We start from the raw sequence: 21,004 nt of genomic DNA on the forward strand, positions 1-21,004 counted from the left end.
TAAAAATCAATGGAGAATATTTTTGGAATATATAAAAAATACTGGCGAAAGAATCAAGGCCAGGGGGCCCACACCCTGTCCACGAGGGTGGGGGCGCGCCTACCCCCTGGGCGCGCCCCCTGCCTCGTGGGCCCCCTGGTGCTCCACTGACCTCAACTCCAACTCTATATATTCATCGCATTTTACAATACGGAGCCACCGCCAAGCCCCAATCTCTCTTGGGAGGGCTGATCTGGAGTCCATTCGGGGCTCCGGAGAGGGGAATCATCCACATCGTCATCATCAGCCTTCCTCCATCACCAATTTCATGATGCTCACCGTCGTGCGTGAGTAATTCCATCGTAGGCTTGCTGGACGATGATGGGTTGGATGAGATTTATCATGTAATCGAGTTAGTTTTGTTAGGGTTTGATCCCTAGTATCCATTATGTTCTGAGATTGATGTTGTTATGACTTTGCTATGCTTAATGCTTGTCACTAGGGCCCAAGTGCCATGATTTCAGTTGTACCGCTCCGGCGGTTCTACTGCTCTTTGTTTCAACGCATCAGGGCTGGTCTAGCTCCTGCCGCGCCCGCGGTAGTACCGCATGTTTGGTGCGGTAGTGCCGCAAGTCGCAGGCTGAGTAAGTGGATAACAGTTGGATTTGTCCTATCACTATATAACACTAGTAGAAAAAGGGTCAAACGTGAAGCACATTAGTGCCGGTTTGAATTTGAGCCGGCACTAATGTGTGCATTAGTGCCGGTTCCAATGGCTGGCTGGCCGCTCTCATTAGTACCGATTCGTGGCGAACCTTTAGCACCGGTTCGTGCCATGAACCGGTACTAAAGTGAGTGGTGGCAGGATGTTGTCAGTCCGGGGCCCCTCCAGCACCTTTAGTACCGGGTCGTATCACGAACCGGTACTAAAGGTCGTCCTACATAGACCCTTCGTCCACCCGAGTTCGCTCTGTTCTTCCCCTTTCCCCTCTCCTCTCTGTTCTTTTCCCTCTTCCTCTCAAGCTCATCACACATTTTGCCCAAAATTTGTCAAGATTTGAAGGCCCCCATCCATTCAAATGATCACAAAGGTTAGCAACTTTTTCCTTTCATCTCTCATTGCTAGATTAGCTCGTGCAATGCTTTATATAGTGATTGATTTTTGAGTTTAGTAATTTGGGAGGAATTATATATATGTGCTAGTATTTGATTTATATGCAATTTGAGGTCAAAAAAACACTTAGTTTGCATATGTAGGTGTGGTTTACTTAGTACCTTCTAAATCTCCGTCGTAACCACCGTCGATCGCTCGCAACGTCCCGTCGCCGGCACCACCTTGTGGTGAGCCTCTTGTTCATGAAGTTTTATATAAAAAATTGATGTTTGTGTGATTTGGATATATAGTTACTCGTATAATTATCTTACCCATACGTTGCTTGCTATACATAGTGCCATGGTTTTGATATCCGTCCCCGTCGGCCCTCGTCCGGGTTATGATTTAGATGTGGTATATTCTCTTTTAAAACTATTCATTGCATTTCGTGTTTATGACAAATTATGCCCATCAAGTTGACATAGATATTTTTATGTAGGAGGTAGTTGAACCGGAAATTCCAACCGACCCTATTGTCGAGAGCTTAAATTTAGTCGAAAGAGAAAACGAGGATTTGAAGGAAAAATTGAAAAGAATTGAGGGGGAGAAGATGGAATTGGAGTTGCATGTTGCCGATGTCGTCGATGATCACAAGATTAAGATGGAGAAAATGCACTTGAAGATTATAAAGATTAGAAAATATGCCATTCATAGTGAGGCTTGGTATCATTACGCTGTTGGATCAATTGTTACCTTAGTTGCGATCTTGATCGCATTTGTTGTTGCATTTAAATTCTTTAGCTAGAGAGTTATTTGTTTGTTGCATTTAAGTGTTGTATGATCTTTATGTATGAACTTTATGTATTGTATTGATTTGATGTTTTCGGTGCTGTGTATTGAAGATGAGCCGGCAATGGATGTACGATGACCGATGCTCTCCCGAGTTCATTAATGGCGTGCGTACTTTTCTGCTTGCGGCTGAGGCAAACAAGCGAGCGGATGGTTTTATGCCTTGTCCATGTGCTGGCTGTAAGAATGGTCACAATTACTCTACGTCAAGAACCATTCACGTCCACCTGTTTGAGTTCGGTTTCATGCCCCACAATAATGTTTGGACCAAGCATGGAGAAAGAGGGGTTATGATGGAAAACAATGAAGAAGAAGAGGACGACGACAGCTATCCTGGCCATGGGTTCCCTGAATACGATGATACAACAATGAGGGAAGAAGCTGAGCCGGTAATGCGGGAAGAAGCTGAGCCGGCAATGCGGGAAGAAGCTGAAGAAGAGGCATCGGATGAGCCCGTTGATGATCTAGGTCGGGCCATTGCCGATGCAAAGAGAAACTGCGCAAGTGATTTGGAGAAGAAGAAGTTGTAGCGCATGTTAGAGGATCACAAAAAATTGTTGTACCCGAATTGCGTAGGTGACAAGAAAAAGCTGGGCACCACACTGGAATTGCTGCAATGAAAGGCAAAGAATGGTGTATCTGACAAGGGATTTGGAAAGTTGCTGGGAATGATAAAGGATATGCTTCCAAAGGACAACGAATTGCTCGAGAGTGCGTACGAAGCAAAGAAGGTTGTCTGCCCTCTAGGGTTAGAGGTGCAGAAGATACATGCATGCCCTAATGATTACATCCTCTACCGCGGTGAGTACAAGGATTTGAACGCTTGCCCGGTATGCGGTGCATTGCACTATAAGATCAGCCGCGATGACCCTGGTGATGTCGAGGGCGAGCGCCCCAGGAAGAAGATTCCTGCCAAGGTGATGTGGTATGCTCCTATAATACCACGGTTGAAACGTTTGTTCCAAAACAAAGAGCATGCCAAGGTGATGCGATAGCATAGAGAAGACCGTAAGAAAGACGGAAAGTTGAGAGTACCCGCTGACGGGTCGCAGTGGAGAAAAATCGAAAGAAAGTACGGGAAGGAGTTTGCAGATGACGCAAGGAACGTATGGTTTGGTATAAGCGCAGATGGCATTAATCCTTTTGGGGAGCAAAGCAGCAACCATAGCACCTGGGCTGTGACTCTATGTTTGTATAACCTTCCTCCTTGGTTGTGCATGAAGCGGAAGTTCATTATGATGCCAGTGCTCATCCAAGGCCCTAAGCAACCCAGGAGGGAATCTCTGTAATAGTTAGGGTAGTTATGTGTTTTGGCATTTGAAACGCGAAGAAATTTTATGTGCAAACAAATTCTTTCTTGCCTTTACTGATTTTTAAAGTTAAGTTATTCACAAACTAGTGATTCACACTAATTTCAAATAATTCAAAATTTAAACTATTCAAATTTGAAAACTATGGGCACTAACAGAAAGTTTGTAATTTTTTGTACCTAAAGCAAAAATATTCATAAAGAAACTCTAAATACACAAAAAAAACAACTCAAAAATAAATAAAGCAAAGAAAAGCCCGCCTACTGGGCCAGAGCGGCCTGCATACGACTAGAAACCCAACCTGTTGTTGGGCTAGGATGCAGGCCCGCGAAGGCCCAATAGGCCCATAGGGCAGCACAGAACATGTAGGCCCAGTAGGCCTGCTTTGGAGAGGAGCTCGAGAGAGCTACCGCATGGGGGGTTATAAACCAGTGCGGACGCCCCTCGGCTAGCAAGGTGGGACTAAACTTGCCACACCGCACCTGCGCCAGCGCACCCCCTTTAGTACCGGGTGGTGGCACCAACCAGTACTAAAGGGGGGGGGCCTTTAGTACCGGTTGGAGCCACCACCCGGTACTAAAGGGGGTGCGCTTCCCGCCGCTTGGCCTGGCCAAAACAGGCCTTTAGTACCAGTTGGTGGCTCCAAACGGTACTAAAGGTCCATCCTATATAACTAAACACTTCAAAAATTTCAGTTTCTCCTCTGCTTCTTCTCCTTTGCCCCGTCGCCCGCTGTCTCCATCTCCATATCCCTCGTCACCGCCCCCGTCGCCGCCCCGTCCCCGTCGTCGCCGCCCCGTCCCGACCCGTCCCGCGTCGTCCCCATCCCCGTCATCGTTGCCCCGTCCCCGTCGTCGCTGCCCCGGCCCGTACGTCCCCGTCCCCGTCGTCGCCGCCCCGTCCCTGTCCCCGTCGTCGCCATCCCCGTTGTCGCCGCGCCCGTCACCGCCCCCCGTCGCCTCTCGCCTCGCCGGTGAGCACACACACACACATTTTTTTAGTTTTTTAGTTATAGAAATAGTTATAAAAATGTTAGAAATTTTTCTTTTTTTAGTTATAGAAATAGTTAGTTATATAGCATTGTTAGAAATGTTAAAGAAATGTTAGAATTGTTAGAAATTTTTCTGTTTTTTAGTTATAGAAATAGTTATAAAAAAGTTAGAATTGTTAGAAATTTTTCTGTTTTTTAGTTATAGAAATAGTTATAAAAAAGTTAGAAATTTTTATTTTTTTAGTTATAGAAATATTAGAAATGTTATACAAATGTTAGTTATATATATAGAAATGTTATAAATTTTTTTTCTGTTTTTTAGTTATAGAAATATTAGAAATGTTAGTTATATAGCATTGTTAGAAATGTTATAGGAATGTTAGTTATATAGAAATTTTAGAAATTTTAGTTATCAAAATCCAATCATTAAAAAAATGTTACTTTTTGCAGGCATATAGCTAGTGTTTGTTCTCGACGATGCCCGGCCCGCATCCTCGCCGTCGACCCGTCCGCGACGACGTCCGGCTGACCCATGTCCGGGACTGGGCTCCACCGGGCTGGCACTGGGAGGTGCTGCCTGGAGGGGCGCGCCGCTTGATGAGGAACCCGGCCCCGGGTCCAGTCGTCGACCCTGATCTCGTTTGGTGGCGTTCGCGTGGGCCAGTTTTAGGGAGGACGACGAGCACGTCCATCGCTACATGGTTGCATTAGAGGGCGGCAGGTTCTCCAATACCTGGCAGTTTCTTCAGGGATCTCACTTCAGCTATGATCCTGTGAGGGTTCCTTCTCTTTGGGTGTCCACCGCCCGCGCCGCAGGAACCGCGAGTGTCCTTGATTCTTCTGTAGTATTCGATCTTTATTAGCTACCTAGCCAGTGATGTATTCGATATATAATATTCGAGACGATGTATTCGAGATTATATATTATTCGAGATGATGTATTCGAGATTATATCTATTATTCGAGACGATGTATTCGAGATTATATCTATTATTCGAGACGATGTATTCGAGATTATATCTATTATTCGAGATGATGTAATTTGAATACTAAATTGTTTTATATTTCTTTTGGATTAGTTAAACAAAACCTATGGCGGACAATACCGGCAGAGAGGGAGAAGAGGCCCTGTTCAATATCATACGCAATCCTCGCGGGCCAGATGATGATCAGAATGAAGAAGATTATGACGGCTCTGAATATCTAAACAACACCGGGGAGGGTGATATGATATTTGATCGCGACGACCGAATTGATGAAGTCATGAACTATGAACATGATGAAGAAAATGTTGATCTTGAAACAACAAAGACCGGCGAGGTATATATATTTATATAAGCAAGCATCTGGTGATCACCACATGTTTTAAATGACTTGAAGATGTATTAACGAATCGATCTTTCTTCTTTCAGCCATCCGTATCGAGCAAATCTTTAGGCAACAGGAAACGTGGCCCGAACAAAAAGTTGAAGGAGGGCGTAAAGTACAATATCGAGGCCATCAGACCTAATGGCGAACCATTAGCGCCTAAGAAGATTGCGGACAAGTTCATTCGTCAGTGTGGAGTTCTTGTAAAGGACCAACTCCTGATCTCCCTTCAAGAATGGAGAGAGCCAGCAAAGCCACGTCCAGGAGTTACTTTTGTCGACGACAGACAAAAACTTCTGGTTTGGGAAACGCTCATGGAACATTTCACCCTACCAGATCATTTCACAGATGCAGATGTGGAGAAAGTCAAGGACGCTGCTCTTAGGAAGATGGCGGTTGCATTCAAGAACCACAAGATTTGTGAATGGGCCAAGTACGTCAATGGAGGAAGGAAGACTCCAGTATTCGAGGGAACACTAGAGAAGCAAAGTGCTCATTGGGACGATTTCGTGAAATTCAAGGATTCGGAATTATCTAAGGAACAGTCGAGAATAAACAAGGCCAATGCCGCAAAAAGGATAAGTTCCATAAGCTGGGGCCAGGTGGCTATGCGGTGGGAATGCCTAAGTGGGATAAGTCTGAGAAAGAGATGTTGGATGCAGGTGTCACTCCAAAAACATTGAGCTGGCCCCCCAGGTGCAGGACTTGGTTCTATGCGCATGGGGGGGAGTTGGACCCGAAGACAGGCAAAGTTTCGAAGAAGCAATGTCTGGACGGAGCCGAAGATAAGCTACTTGTTGCAATAGAAGAGGCTCGATCGGGGTTGTTCGAGCCCAACAGAGAGAACGACGAGCTTACGCGTGCCCTGGGAAATCCTGAACACCCGGGAAGAACACGAGGCATGTGCGCTATTCCGTGGTATGAGGGGTTTTCGGACTGGAACACCGACTACAGAACCTGTGCGAGAAAGAAGATTGCGGAGGAGAAGAAGAGGAAGATGGAGGAGGAGCAGAGGAAGCTAGACTATGAACGCCTTCAAGGCCTAGAATCAGCGCACGCGGACTTGGCAGTCAAATTCCAGCGGCAGCAAGAGCAGATCGACTCACTTAGCCAGCAAAGGGGGTCTCAGCAGCTAGCGGATGATCCACCATTGGATAGCACCGTCCCATCCATGCCGAGAAGCAGCGTGGGTTCCGCCCCGGGCGACGCATTGCTGGATAGCTAGCCAGTGGATGACATCATGGAGAACACTAACTGCGAGCTACACTTCAAAATGAAGAACATATCCATGAAGGTGGCGGACGCCCTTGCTTTTACAAATCCCCCCGAGGCAACCTTCCATTGCAACCCGATTCCAGCGGGCTATGCTCGTGTCTTGGTTGATGAGGTGGTGGACCAATATTCGGGGCTAGAGCTTGACATTCCTGGAGGTGACGATGAGCACACACTAGGAGAGACCAACCATCGTATCATCCTATGGAGAAAGGATTGCATCATCTTTCGAAGGCCACCGACACCGCGTCATCCGACTCCTCGTCGCAGTACGCCACCGAGTCAGCAGACTCCCGCTCCTCCAAGTCCACCAACACGTCAGGCCACTCCTCCTCCAAGTCCGGCACAGCTTCAGTCCACTCCTCCTCCTCCAAGTCCGGCAAAGCATCAGGCCACTCCTCCTCCAAGTCCGGCACAGCTTCAGGCCACTCCTCCTCCAAGTCCGGCACATCTTCAGGCCACTCCTCCTCCTCCAACTCAGCCACGTCAGCCGTCTTCGCCGCCTCAGCAATCATGGAAGAGAGCCGCCTCAGCTATGGTGCGTAGCAGTACAAGTCGAGGTAGTACTGGAGGTACAGGCAGAGGCAAGCGATTTCAATATGGTCCAAGCCTCGCGCCTCTTCCGTAGAGGCCTTACGACAAGTCCGAGGAGGAAAACGTAGCCATATCGAAGGCCGAGGTGGAAGCCCATTTTGCACCGAAACCGCCACCGCCGCCAAGGGAGAAAATGCATGTGGAAAAGATTGACCACTTCATTCGTATGGCTAGAGCACTAGCTCCCAAGCCTATTGACACAGACTATGAGCGCCACATCAAGAAGTTAAATCGAGCACGTCTATAGAAAGAGGCGAGATCGAGCTCGAGCAAATCAGCTGGCAAAAGGAGCGGTAAAACCGTTCCCCAGCTGGGAGAACAGGTGGCGCAATCAATCCCCCCGCTTGTTGTGCCAACAACACATGAGAGTAGGCGCGCCCAATATTATTGTGGGCAAACCGTTAACGTTCCCGGGGTGGGTGATGTGGTAATAACCGAGGAGCATATTGCGTAGGCTGAATCGATCGGGATCACTGTTGGACAACTCCTCGATATCAAGCCCATGTCTCTGACTAGAGAGGAGGAAATAAAACGGAAATATGCCCGGGGCCAACCTTTGGTCGAGCCAGAGGAGGTCCATAAGCTCCCAACGAGAATGTATGAATTGCATCAATGGTACATGGACATTACCAAGATTTCCAATCGAGAGTCCCTCATGGTGAATGTCAACAAGGATCATTACTACCATGAGAAAGCTGTGACCGTTGAGTATTCAGAACTATTTCAGCTATACAATCAAGACGCACTCGACAAATCTATCGTCAGTTGCTATTGTATGTAAGTGATTTCTTTCTGTAGTTTAAGTCTCAAGCTAGCTGTAGTGATCATTTTGATCAATCATTACCTGTAATTATCCTCACTATATTCTTTTCTGTGGTATTATGCAGGATGAAGATTTATGAAATGAAAAAAGGTGGACGCTATGGCATTGGGTTCGTTGACCCAAATACCATTAATGAATACACATGGAAAATAGATCCATATCACGAAAAAAGTGTAGAGGAAAGCATGCTACAGTTCTTCAAGGAACTCAAATACAATGAAGATATACTACTTCCTTACAACTTCCAGTGAGTCACACTGTCTTGTACTACAAATTCTGTTTTTCCCTACTAGCTAGCTACATGTTTTTGCTTACATATGCCCGCTTAATTAAGACATGCAAACGTGTGTGCATGCAGATTTCACTGGATCTTGTTAATCATTAAAGTTGATGAAGGAACAGTTGAAGTACTAGACTCACTACTTAAGAAAGCAAGTGACTACACCATCGTGAAGGGGATAGTCAACAGGTAATTTCAATCATTATTAACTATATCTCGGCCTATTTAATTAGTTCGTCATTTCCTGATAACAACTATTTAATAACCCATTTATTCATTTTCTTTGTCGGCGGGCAGGGCTTGGGCAAAGTTCATCAGGGCCACTCCAGGCCCATGGAAACAAAATCTGAAATGGTATCGACCCAAGGTAAGTAATTAAGTAGTACTAGCTAGCTGCCATCTCTTTAATTATCATGCTTGATTAATTATTATCTGATCAAATTCCATTCTCGTAAAGGCCCTGAAGCAGGCGCCGGGGAATGATCTATGTGCATACTACGTTTGCGAGAACATTCGCATGATGGCGTCCGAAAGGAGCAAATCTCAAAGACAGGAGTGGGTACGATATCGATTGTCAGAACACTATTCACAATTTTTACACCATTATCGATATCTAGTCACACAACTAATACACATGCATATTGATCTCCTTCTTAACAGTTCAAAGAGGTGCGGGACAAGCTCCTAGCACAGGACTGCATAGAAGCAATTCAAGAGGAAATAGCGGGATTTTTGCTCGACCAGGTCATAGATCCCAAAGGAGAATACTATTACCCGCTACTGCCCCCATGAACCACTTCCAATTGTTATCGTGCTCCGAAGGCACCAATTAGCTAGGCTAATGCCACTGGCTCCGAAGGGACCAATTAGGAGAAATTGTATATATATATATATATATATATATATATATATATATATATATATATATATATATACATGTGTGTATATATGTGTGAATTAATTAATGGTGGTTGTGAGACATTCGATGATATATATATATATATATATATATATATATATTATGATCGGTTCTACTAGAAATTCTATTTATATATATGCATAACGTGTACAATATGTAGTATCGTAAAATACCAGCAAACGAAAAATAATTAAATGGAAAACACAAAATTAAATGAAAAAGAAATCATAAACCCAAAACCCTCCCAACCTTTTAATACCGGTTGGTGACACCAACCGGTACTAAAAGGCTCCCTGCCCCCAAAGCTGGCTCGTGCCACGTGGTTGCCCTTTAGCACCGGTTCGTGCTGAACCGGTACTAAAGGGGGGGCTTTAGTGCCTACACTTTAGCACCGGTTACCAAACCGGCACTAAAGGGCCTTACGAACCGGTGCTATTGCCCGGTTCTGCACTAGTGTAAGGGGAGTCTTCTTCTCTGAGTTGACCACCTCTTCCATCCCTAAGCTCCATTGTTGCTCTAAGCTCCATTTTCGCCCGATCTCTCTCCCTAGCCAATCAAACTTGTTGATTTTCTAGGGATTGGTTGAGAAGGCCCCGATCTACACTTCCACCAAGAGAAATTTGATCCCCTCACTAATCCCTTGCGGATCTTGTTACTCTTGGGTGTTTGAGCACCCTAGACTGTTGAGGTCACCGCAGAGCCAAATTCCATTGTGGTGAAGCTTCATGGTGTCGTTGGGAGCCTCCAATTAAGTTGTGGAGATTGCCCCAACCTTGTTTGTAAAGGTCTGGTACCGCCTCCAAGGGCACCAATAGTGGAATCACGGCATCTCGCATTGTGTGAGGGCGTGAGGAGAATACGGTGGCCCTAGTGGCTTCTTGGGGAGCATTGTGCCTCCAAACCGCTCCAACGGAGACGTACTTCCTCTCAAAGGGAAGGAACTTCGGTAACACATCCTCGTCTTCATCGGCTCCACTCTTGGTTATATCGTACCTTTACTTGTGCAAGCTTATATTGTGTTGCATCCCTTGCTTGCTTGTGTGCATGTTGTTGTTGCATCATATAGGTTGCTCACCTAGTTGCATATCTAGACAACCTACTTTGATGCAAAGTTTAAACTGGTAAAGAAAACCTAAAAATTGTTAGTTGCCTATTCACCCCCCCTCCAGTCAACTATATTGATCCTTTCACCATGACATGCCTACCACTCCTCCATGAGATCTTTTTGAAGATCTTCGTGTGTATGAGAATCTCCAATGTCATGATACACCTCAATAAAGTGTTGGATTTGTTCTTGCCTTCTAACCGTCCACACATGTTGCTCCTTGAGGCCATAGTTGGTGTAATCCAAATTTGCCCACGCTCGTTCTCAATGATCATGTTGTGTAAGATACGCACGCTGTGATGATGTAAAAGATCTCTTGATCCCAAAACCTAGATGGTCGTCATACAATAGCAAATTGGGATTGCAAAATCTCAAAATCCCTCTCCACATCTTTCCTAACGGTCACTTGAGCATTATAAGTAGAGTTCTTTCTTACGTTGGGACCTTGCAATTAGCTTCAAAAAAGTAGCCCACTTCGAATAAGCCACATCCGCAAGAAAGTATTCAACGTTGTATGTGTGGCCATTTGCTTGGAACTCCAATGGTAGTGGTTCTCCATTGGCTAGCTTTGTAAAGAGAGGTGGCCGGTGGAGCGAATTGTTGTCATTGCAAGATCCAGGTATACCAAAAATATGCATGCCAAATCCATGTCTCCCGATTGGCCCTAGCTTTAAGAATGATGGTGGCATCCTTCTTGTGTCCTTTGAATTGTCCATGCCATGTTGTAGGGCAATTCTTCCCCCATCTAGTGCATGCAATCAATTGAGCCAAGCATACCTGGAAACCCACGGGTTTTGTTCATCTCCAAAAACCTCACCGTGTCTTCAGTTGAAGACTTTAGTTTTCTTAAAGACTTTGAAAATGAGGAAATTTGTGTGACCTTGAAGACTTTGATATTGATGCGAGGATTATGAAGCGTGAAGACTTTTGTTTTTGTAGCTTCATTTTCTCTTTCTTCAGTCATAGGAAACCACGTACTGTTAAAGCGGGTCGAGGTAAAAAAGGAAAAGTTTCCAAGAGATGGTCATCTCAAAATCCTACACATACCCAATCCTTTTGAAGTGAAGCCATTGGAAATCTCATACAGTTTGATACGTCTCCATCGTATCTACTTTTCCAAACTCTTTTGCCCTTGTTTTGGACTCTAATTTGCATGATCTGAATGGAACTAACCTGGACTGACGTTGTTTTCAGCAGAATTGCCATGGTGTTATCTTTGCGCAGAAATAAAAGTTCTTGGAATTACCTCAAAATTCATGGAGATGATTTTTGAAATTAATACAAAATATTTGCGAAAGAATCAACCGAAGGGGGCCCACACCATCGCCACAAGGGTGGGGGCGCCCCCACCCCCCTGGGGCACGGTCTCCGACCTTGTGAGCCCCCTGGACCTCCACCGACCTCAACTCCAACTCCATATATTCACACTCGGGGAGAAAAAAATCAGAGAGAAGGATTCATCTAGTTTTACGATATGGAGCCGCCGCCAAGCCCTGTTCTTCCTCGGGAGGCAGATCTAGAGTCCATTTTGGGATCCGGAGAGGGAGATCGTCGCCATCGTCATCATCAACCATCCTCCATCACCAATTTCATGATGCTCACCCCCGTGCGTGAGTAATCTCATCGTAGGCTTGCTGGACCGTGATGGGTTGGATGAGATTTATCATGTAATCGAGTTAGTTTTGTTAGGGTTTGATCCCTAGTATCCACTATGTTCTAAGATTGATGTTGCTATGACTTTGCTATGCCTAATGCTTGTCACTAGGGCCCGAGTGCCATGATTTCAAATCTGAACCTATTATGTTTTCATGAATATATTTGTGTTCTTGATCCGATATTGCAAGTTATAGTCAGCTACTACGTGTTATGATCCGGCAACCCGGAGTGACAATAGTCGGGACACTTCCCGGTGATGATCGTAGTTTGAGGAGTTCATGTATTCACTAAGTGCTAATGCTTTGGTCCAGTACTCTATTAAAAGGAGGCCTTAATATCCCTTAGTTTCCAATAGGACCCCGCTGCCACGGGAGGGTAGGACAAAAGATGCCATGCAAGTTCTTTTCCATAAGCACATATGACTATATTCGGAATACATGCCTACATTATATTGATGAATTGGAGCTAGTTCTGTGTCACCGTATGTTATAACCGTCGCATGATGAATGCCATCCGACATAATTATCCATCATTGATCCATTGCCTATGAGCCCATTTCATATTGATCTTTGCTAAGTTACTTTTACGTTGCTACTATTATGATTGCTACAAAACTTCTACTGTTACTTTTGCCACTGTTATCGTTACTTCCATACTACTTTGCTACTAAATAATTTGCTGCAGATATTAAATCTTTCAGGTGTGGTTGAATTGACAACGCAACTGCTAATACTTGAGAATATTCTTTGGCTCCCCTTGTGTCAAATCAATAAATTTGAGTTGAATACTCTACCCTCGAAAACGGTTGCGATCCCCTATACTTGTGGGTAATCAAGACCTTTTTATGGCGTCGTTGTCGGGGAGCATAGTTCTATTCTCTAAGTCACTTGGGATTTATATCTATTTATCACTATGAGGAACTTGAAAGATCAAAGAACCAAAAAAATTCCCTCTACTACGAGGGTATGTAAGAAACTGCCATCTAGCTCTGCACTTGATTCTCCTTCTATTTTGAGTAAACTTGCGACACCTACACCTGGTATTGATTCTGATATGTCGCATGCATATTATTGATGATGCCACTTCTGCTATGCATGATGCTTATGATGAAACTACTTCTATGCTTGATAATACTGCGCCAGTTGGTGAATTTCTTGATGAACAACTTGCTAGGGTTAGAGAGAATGAAATTACTGAAACTGATGATATTATTGAAACTGAAGATTATGATTCTCCCCCTAGATATGAATTGCCTGTGGTACCTGAGGGTTATGTTATGGATGAGGAAACTGCTAGAGAATTCTTTGCTTGCAATGATAGAGAGGATCTTAAGAAACTGTTAGCTAAGCTGAAAGAAAAATCTTTGAATGCTAGAATGAAATATGATCCTAATTTTGCTACTTCACCTATCTTTGTTACTGATAAGGATTATGAATGCTCTGTTGATCCTGAATTAATTACTTTGCTTGAATCTGACCCTTTCTATGGTTATGAATCTGAAACTGTTGTGGCACATCTTACTAAATTAAATGATATAGCCACCCTATTTTCTCATGAGGAAAAAATCATTATTACTATATTCTTAAATTGTTTCCTTTCTCGTTAAAGGGTGATGCTAAGTTATGGTTTAATTCTCTTGCTCCTGGATGTGTGCGTAGTCCCCAGGATATGATTTACTACTTCTCTGCAAAATATTTCCCCGCTCGTAAGAAACAAGCTGCCTTACGGGAAATATTGAATTTTGTGCAAATTGAAGAAGAGAGTCTCCTACAAGCTTGGGGGAGGCTTCTCCAATTACTTAATGCTTTGCCTGATCATCCTCTCAAGAAAAATGAAATACTTGATATCTTCTATAATGGACTAGCCGATGCTTCCAGAGACCACCTGGATAGTTGTGCTGGTTAATCTTTTCAGGGAAAGAACTGTTGAGCAAGCTGAATTGCTATTGAATAATATATTGAGTAATGATAATGATTGGACACTTCCTGAACCAACTTCTAAGCTAACTCTGAAGAAAAGGGGTATTCTATTTCTCAGTCCTGAAGATATGCAAGAGGCAAAGAAATCTATGAAATAAAAAGGTATTGAAGCTGAAGATGTTAAGAATTTACCACCTATTGAAGAAATACATGGTGTTGGTAACCCAACATAGGTAGTAGAGGTAAATTCTCTCTATAGATTTGATGAAGGTGATATTCCTCATAATAAGTCTGCTAGTCAATGCTTGGATGAGTTTGATAATTTCATTGTTAAACAAGAAAACTACAATGCTTATGTTAGTAGTCAATTGAAACGTAATGCTTACATGCTTGACCACTTGGGTGATTATATGAGTAGAACGGTTAATGATCTTAAGCTTATTAGTAAACATGCTTCCATGGTTACAACTCAAGTAGAACAAGTACTTAAGGCACATAATGATTTGCTTAATGAGTTGAATAGTAAAAACAATGATAATGTTGTTAGGGTTATGACTAGAGGCGGTAAGATGACCCAGGAACCTTTGTATCCTGAAGGCCATCATAAGAGAATTGAGCAAGATTCTCAGAGAATTAATACTGATGCGCCTAGTCCTTCTAATAAAATAAAAAGAAAACTAATAGGACTTTGCATGCTAGTGAACCTCCTATGGATACACCCGAGAATCCCAATGATATTCTTATTTCTGATGCTGAGACACAATCTGGTGATGAACATGAACCTAGTGATAATGTTAATAATGATGTTCATGTTGATGCTCAACCTAGTAATGATAATGATGTAGAAATTGAACCTGCTGTTGATCTTGATAACCCACAATCAATGAATCAATGTTATTATAAGAGAGACTTTGTTGCTAGAAAACATGGTAGAGAAAGAGAATCATGGGTTCAGAAACCCATGCCCTTTCCTGCTAAGCCATTCAAGAAAAAAGATGATGAGAATTTTGAGCGCTTTGCTCAAATGATTTGACCTATCTTTTTGTGTATGCGTTTGACTAATATGCTTAAAATTCCTCCTTATGCTAAGTACATGAAATATATTGTTACAAATAAAAGAAAGATACCTGAAGCTGAAATTTCCACCATGCTTGCTAATTATACTTTTAAGGATGGAATACCAAAGAAACTTGGAGATCCAGCAGTACCAACTATACCATGCTCCATTAAAAGAAACTATGTTAAAACTGCTTTATGTGATCTTGGAGCCGGTGTTAGTGTTATGCCTTTCTCTTTGTATCGTAGACTTGAATTGAATAAGTTGACACCTACTGAAATTTCTTTGCAAATGGCTGATAAATGAACTTCTATACCCATCGGTATTTGTGAGGATGTGCCTATTGTGGTTAATGTTACTATCTTAATAGAATTTGTTATTCTTGATATTCCCGAGGACGATAGTATGTCGATTATCCTTGGTAGACCCTTTTTGAATACTGCAGCGGCTGTTATTGATTGCAACAAAGGCAATGTCACTTTTCATGTTAATGGTAATGAGCATACGGTACAATTTTCGAAGAAACAACCTCAAGTTCATAGTATCAATTATATTGGAAAAATTTCAACTATTACTATTGGAGGTTTTGAATTCCCTCTTCCTACTGTCAAAAAGAAATATGATATTCTTATTGTTGGGGACATGCATATCCCTGTCGAGGTAACATAGTGTTATTCAAAAATTCTCCGGTTTCATGTCATTCGGAAGAAGTTTGTTAATAAGACTTGATCAACCTTGTTAACGGAATCCTTTTTATGAGCATGATATGGATGAATTTAGAAGGCACAACTCTCTCTACCCACTTTTTACTTCCTGTTATTCAGAATAAATAAAGCAAAATAGTATTTTATGTCTTTTTTCTGAATTATCCATGCAATAAAAAATGTCCCGAAAATAAAAGTTGTCCAAATGTCCTGAAAATTTAGTATGATTTTCTATATAATATTTTAGAATTTCTGGCACTGAGAACACACCAGGGGGTCTCACCAGCTGGCCACAAGGGTGGAGGGCGTGCCCTCCGACCTTGTGGGCCCCATGTGGCCCCCCTCCACTTATTCCAGCACCCATCCACTCATTCTTCCTCCAGAAAAAATCACTCCATAGCTCAAACTCGTGTTCTTGCTCATTTTGCTGCCATTTTCGATCTCCTTGCTCAAAGCTCCATTCACAAAACTGCTTTGGGGGATTGTTCTTCGGTATGTGACTCCTCCAATGGTCCAATTAGTTTTTGTTCTAGTGCTTTATTTATTGCAATTTTTTTTCTGCTATGGTGACCCTGTTCTTGAGTTGCATGTCAAATTTATATGGTCCAAAGTAGTTTTGATGCATGATATAGCCTCTAGACACTTGTAGGAGTAGTTGCTATCAATATTGTTGAGTTTGGTTCACTTTTATTTTGAGTCACTAATTTTTTTAGAAATTTCCACAAGAGGAAAATGATGAGGAGATTGTTGAGAGGCTCCTCGAGCCGGAGTTCGAAGGAAAAGGAAAATGAGGAGAAGGAGAAGCCCAAGTATAATCTTCCTCGCGCCACGGAGATTCGGCTGTGTGAATGGCCATGTGATGCATTCTTGCAGGCGGCCAAATTTATGATGACACTCATTCCGGTTGTCGGTGTTCACACACTCATTCCGGTTGTCGGTGTTCATACTTTTTCATTGTATTATCGATGTTAGTTTATTTCTTTTTCTTGCTTTCTTCTCGTCTATTTAAAAAACCTTAAGAAAAACCAAAAAAATTAGTTGTAGTTTTGTTTACTTTCTATGCATGCTTAGTTGTAGTATTAAAATAAAACACAAAAAGATTTCTAATTCTTATTTTGCTTGTTGGGAGCTTCCCCGTGTAAATAGTTTTTCTCGTTCTTGTTTTACTTTCTTTAGGAAAACAAAAACTCCAAAATTATTTTAGTGTGTTTCTTTGAAATTCTTTTCTTTTCCTTGGGGGTCGAGAGGAGAAGACCACGATGAAAATGTTGAGTGGCTCTCATATGCATTATTGTTGATCTAATGGAGAGCCCATATTACCTTGTCTTCTCCGTTGATTAAATGTTTGCAGATTCCAGTTTAGTCCAATGCACGTGCACTATTATTATTATCCACACCGCTCAGTCGTGCAAGTGAAAGGAAATAATGATGATATATGATGAAAGGTTGAGATGAGGAAAAGCTGGTAAGAACTCGACCTATCTTGTTTTTGTAAATATTATTAGTTCATCGTTCCCGATTCAGCCTATTATGAATGAAACATGTTTGCAATGACAAATAGAGATTATAGTTGCCCGTGCCATGCTTAACTAGCTAGGAGTTTGTAATGGTTTATCTTGCGTGCCAACATGTTATTAAAATGGTTGTAATGTGGTATGATAGGATGATATCCTCCTTTGAATGATTCAAGTGGCTTGACTTGGCACATGTTCACGCATGTAGTTGAAACAAAATCAAAGTACCCTCCATGATATTTATGTTCATGGTGATTTATACTCATGCTTGCATTCGATGTTGGTTAATCTCAATGCATGTTTATGATTGTTGTCGCTCTCTAGTTGGTCGCTTCCCAGTCTCTTTCTAGCCTTCACCTCTACTAAGCAGGAATACTGCTTGTGCATCCACTTTCATAAACCCAAAGTTGTTCCATATGAGTCAACCATACTACCTATATACGGTATTTACCTGCCGTTCCAAGTAAATTTGCATGTGCCAAACTCTAAGCCTTCAAATAATAATATGTTTTGTATGCTCGAATTGCTCATGTACCAACTAGGGCTGGCAATATCTTCCATGCTAGATGGGTTATTCTCATGATGAGTGGACTCTGCTCATCATTCACGAGAAAATGGCTGGTAACCGGGATGCCCAGTCCCATGTTCAAATCAAATCAAAATAATTGCAAACAAAACCCCCCAGGACTGTTGTTAGTTGGATGGTACCTGTTGTTTCGGACCAGCCGTGGAGTGTGCTTGTTGGTGGTGGGGTTATAAACTTTACCATTCTGTTTTGGAACCGCCTATAATGTATGTAGCATGGAAGATACCGATATATATTGGTTGTTATGTTGACAATGAAAGCATACCTCTCAAAATATTATTTATCTCTGTTTTAAAAACTCGAGCTCTGGCACCTTTGCAAATCCCTGCTTCCCTCTGCAAATGGCCTATCTACTTAGGAGGGGTTTGGTTCTCTGGCCGGTAACGCAAACATTATTGGTAACAGGTCACTGGGGGATCGAAGGGGTAACAGTCCATTTGTAGTTTTGTTTGGCACATGCCAGTAACGTTATCAGTTACCTTTACAGTGTTTGGTGTGGCATTGTAATCTGAATACGTCAGACAACTCTCACATGCAGAACTGGTTTTAAATTCATGCAATTTGACAAGGTTTCACATGCATTTCACAGGTGCTTCACTAGCACATATTCAAACTCATCAAAACAAGTACATAATTTAAAAATATTTTTGCATTCATCCAAGACATCCTTTAACCAGATTTTGACACCACTTCTAAAATGCATATTAACTCATTAATACAAACTCAGACTTCAACAACAATTCGAGATATACAACATGATTAGTCCCCAAAATTATTTTGTAAGGCAAGTCCAAAGGCCAATTTCAGATTCTTGCAAAGTAGCTTTTTCATCGACCATTCCTCTGATCAACCACACCACTCATCTTTTCTAATCAACCGTGCTTCTTTTTTTCATCTGCCAAAATAAGCAAGAGTTAAATAAGAAAAAAAGAAACTGACAAGAGACAACCACTAATTCAAAAATTAATAGCAGAACAAGCACTCTGATTGCAAAATTGGATCAATCCATAATCATCATCATTTATTCTGTTGTTCACTAGAAAATCACTTGACCTAGCAAGACAATCAAGAACTCCAATGATAATTTACTTGACATATATCTAAGAAAATGCTTATTATCCATGTTCATTGTAAATTAACATCACATGTTAAGCTTGTCAAGTAGAGATTGGATGGAACATATACTACGAGTGTCAAGCAGAAGCAAGAAGTCAACTAGACATTGCAAATGCATATACTAGCAGCAAGTCAACTCGAGATGGCAAATGCATATACTAGCAGCTAGTCAAGTAGAGATTACAGATCTGTATAGCAGCTAGCCAATCAGAGGTAGATGTTATCAAAGCTGATAAGAGTTTAGCAAAAGAGATTGTGGAGTTTAGCAAAAGGATACCGGAGAGCATTTTTAGGACATACTCCCTCCTCAGATTTTCTAGAAGCGCAGGCATCATCTTCATCTGATCTGGAGCTTTAGCAAATATGGCTGCAACCTCAAAGATATCGCTCCCGGTAAAGCTAAGCTTAGCCAATTCACTAATAGCCTTCTCTTTTGATTTCTGCTGAGGATCCTCTTGCGCTGCTTCTCGTGCCATTGATGCTGACAATGATGCTGCCATTGTACCCACATATTGTGTCACATTGCTCAGCTGGCTATTGACATCTTGAAGCATCGCTGCAAATGGATCACTTGGTCCCGTCACCCTCTTTGGCCTTGGTTCCTTCCTCTGCCTCTTGGAACTAGTTCCATCCATAGAGCGAGTATCGACAGACCGTCTAGCTATCCCTGTTGAGATCAAGTCCTCTTCCTCATGTTCCTCTTATTCTATAGCAATTTCATTTTCCAAGTTTCCCACCGTCTCACCAAAGCCTTCAGCATTTTCTCCAGTTGCTATGTCCTTGCCATAAATAGCAGCCAACTGCTCAAAGTATGTAAATGGGACACCATACAATCCCTTTGCCTCACTATGAATCTACAAATTTTTTCATAAAAAAGGAACTTAGTCTCTGATAGAAATGAAAAAGCTATACAAAAAGGCAACGAGAAATAATAGAAACAATAAGAAGGCGGGAAAGGTACAACATCTTCCGGTTAACAATAGCAATGTGCATAGCAACACTACAATAACAATAACAAGGCAACACGCAATTCAGCATTAACAAGGAGTTTAGTTTTGGTGAAGTGATCTACCTTACAATGTGCTTCATATTGTGCCTTCTCACATTGAATCATCTTCCGGTTTCCATCCCATGTGAAACCACTTTTGGATAACATTACTTCAAGAGCACCAAATTTTGTCCTAAAGTGCCTCACTCTTGACTCGATGTGTGGAATTGCAGAGATACCACAACCCGGGCACTTTTCAGCAAGGTGCTTCTCCAATACCACTAGGTATCCATTTTTGAAGCTACCATCTGCCTTCCACCTTGGGTCCAAAGACAACTCATACAAGGCTTTAATAAGTTCATCATCCTCATCTGAAGTCCACTTCCTTTTATTCTTGCCTCTTCCACGAGACGTACTTGAGGTGTCCACATCCATATCTGTACAAAGCAAGAACAAATACAAATAAGAAACAAATATATATGAAATGGGACAAATGCAAATGAGATGCAATTGGAGCTTATTTAAACAAAAAGAAAACTAGCAACAAAGTGAACAAATAGAAATGGTTTATACCTCAATGACCCCTAGCAGCCCTATGTCTATTATACATGTCCTGCGCAAGAACATTCCGGAAACTTGTCCACTCGTTCGAAGTTGAGATAGAAGTAATGAATTCTGGTTGGCCTAATTCTCCCTCCATGCCTTCCAATGTTTCTTGTATTATCTCGTCATTATCAAGTGGGTCAAGTGGCATATTTTGCAAGATTAAATTGTGCAAGAGTGCACATGCCATGATGATTCGACATTGGGTCTTCAAAGGAAAAAAGGACGGGGACCTCAAAATCGCCCACTGACCCTTAGTCTTCCGGAAGACCTTTCTA

General features: G+C 42.3%; 1 pseudogene; it reads right to left on the reverse strand.

The window, feature by feature from the left end:
- Nucleotides 1–19,342: 19,342 nt before the first annotated feature.
- On the reverse strand, nucleotides 19,343–20,558 carry LOC123129562 (uncharacterized; annotated as a pseudogene).
- Nucleotides 20,559–21,004: the final 446 nt, after the last annotated feature.

The sequence above is a fragment of the Triticum aestivum genome, chromosome 6A (genome assembly GCF_018294505.1).
Source record: "Triticum aestivum cultivar Chinese Spring chromosome 6A, IWGSC CS RefSeq v2.1, whole genome shotgun sequence".
In the NCBI taxonomy this organism is placed as follows: Eukaryota; Viridiplantae; Streptophyta; class Magnoliopsida; order Poales; family Poaceae; genus Triticum; species Triticum aestivum.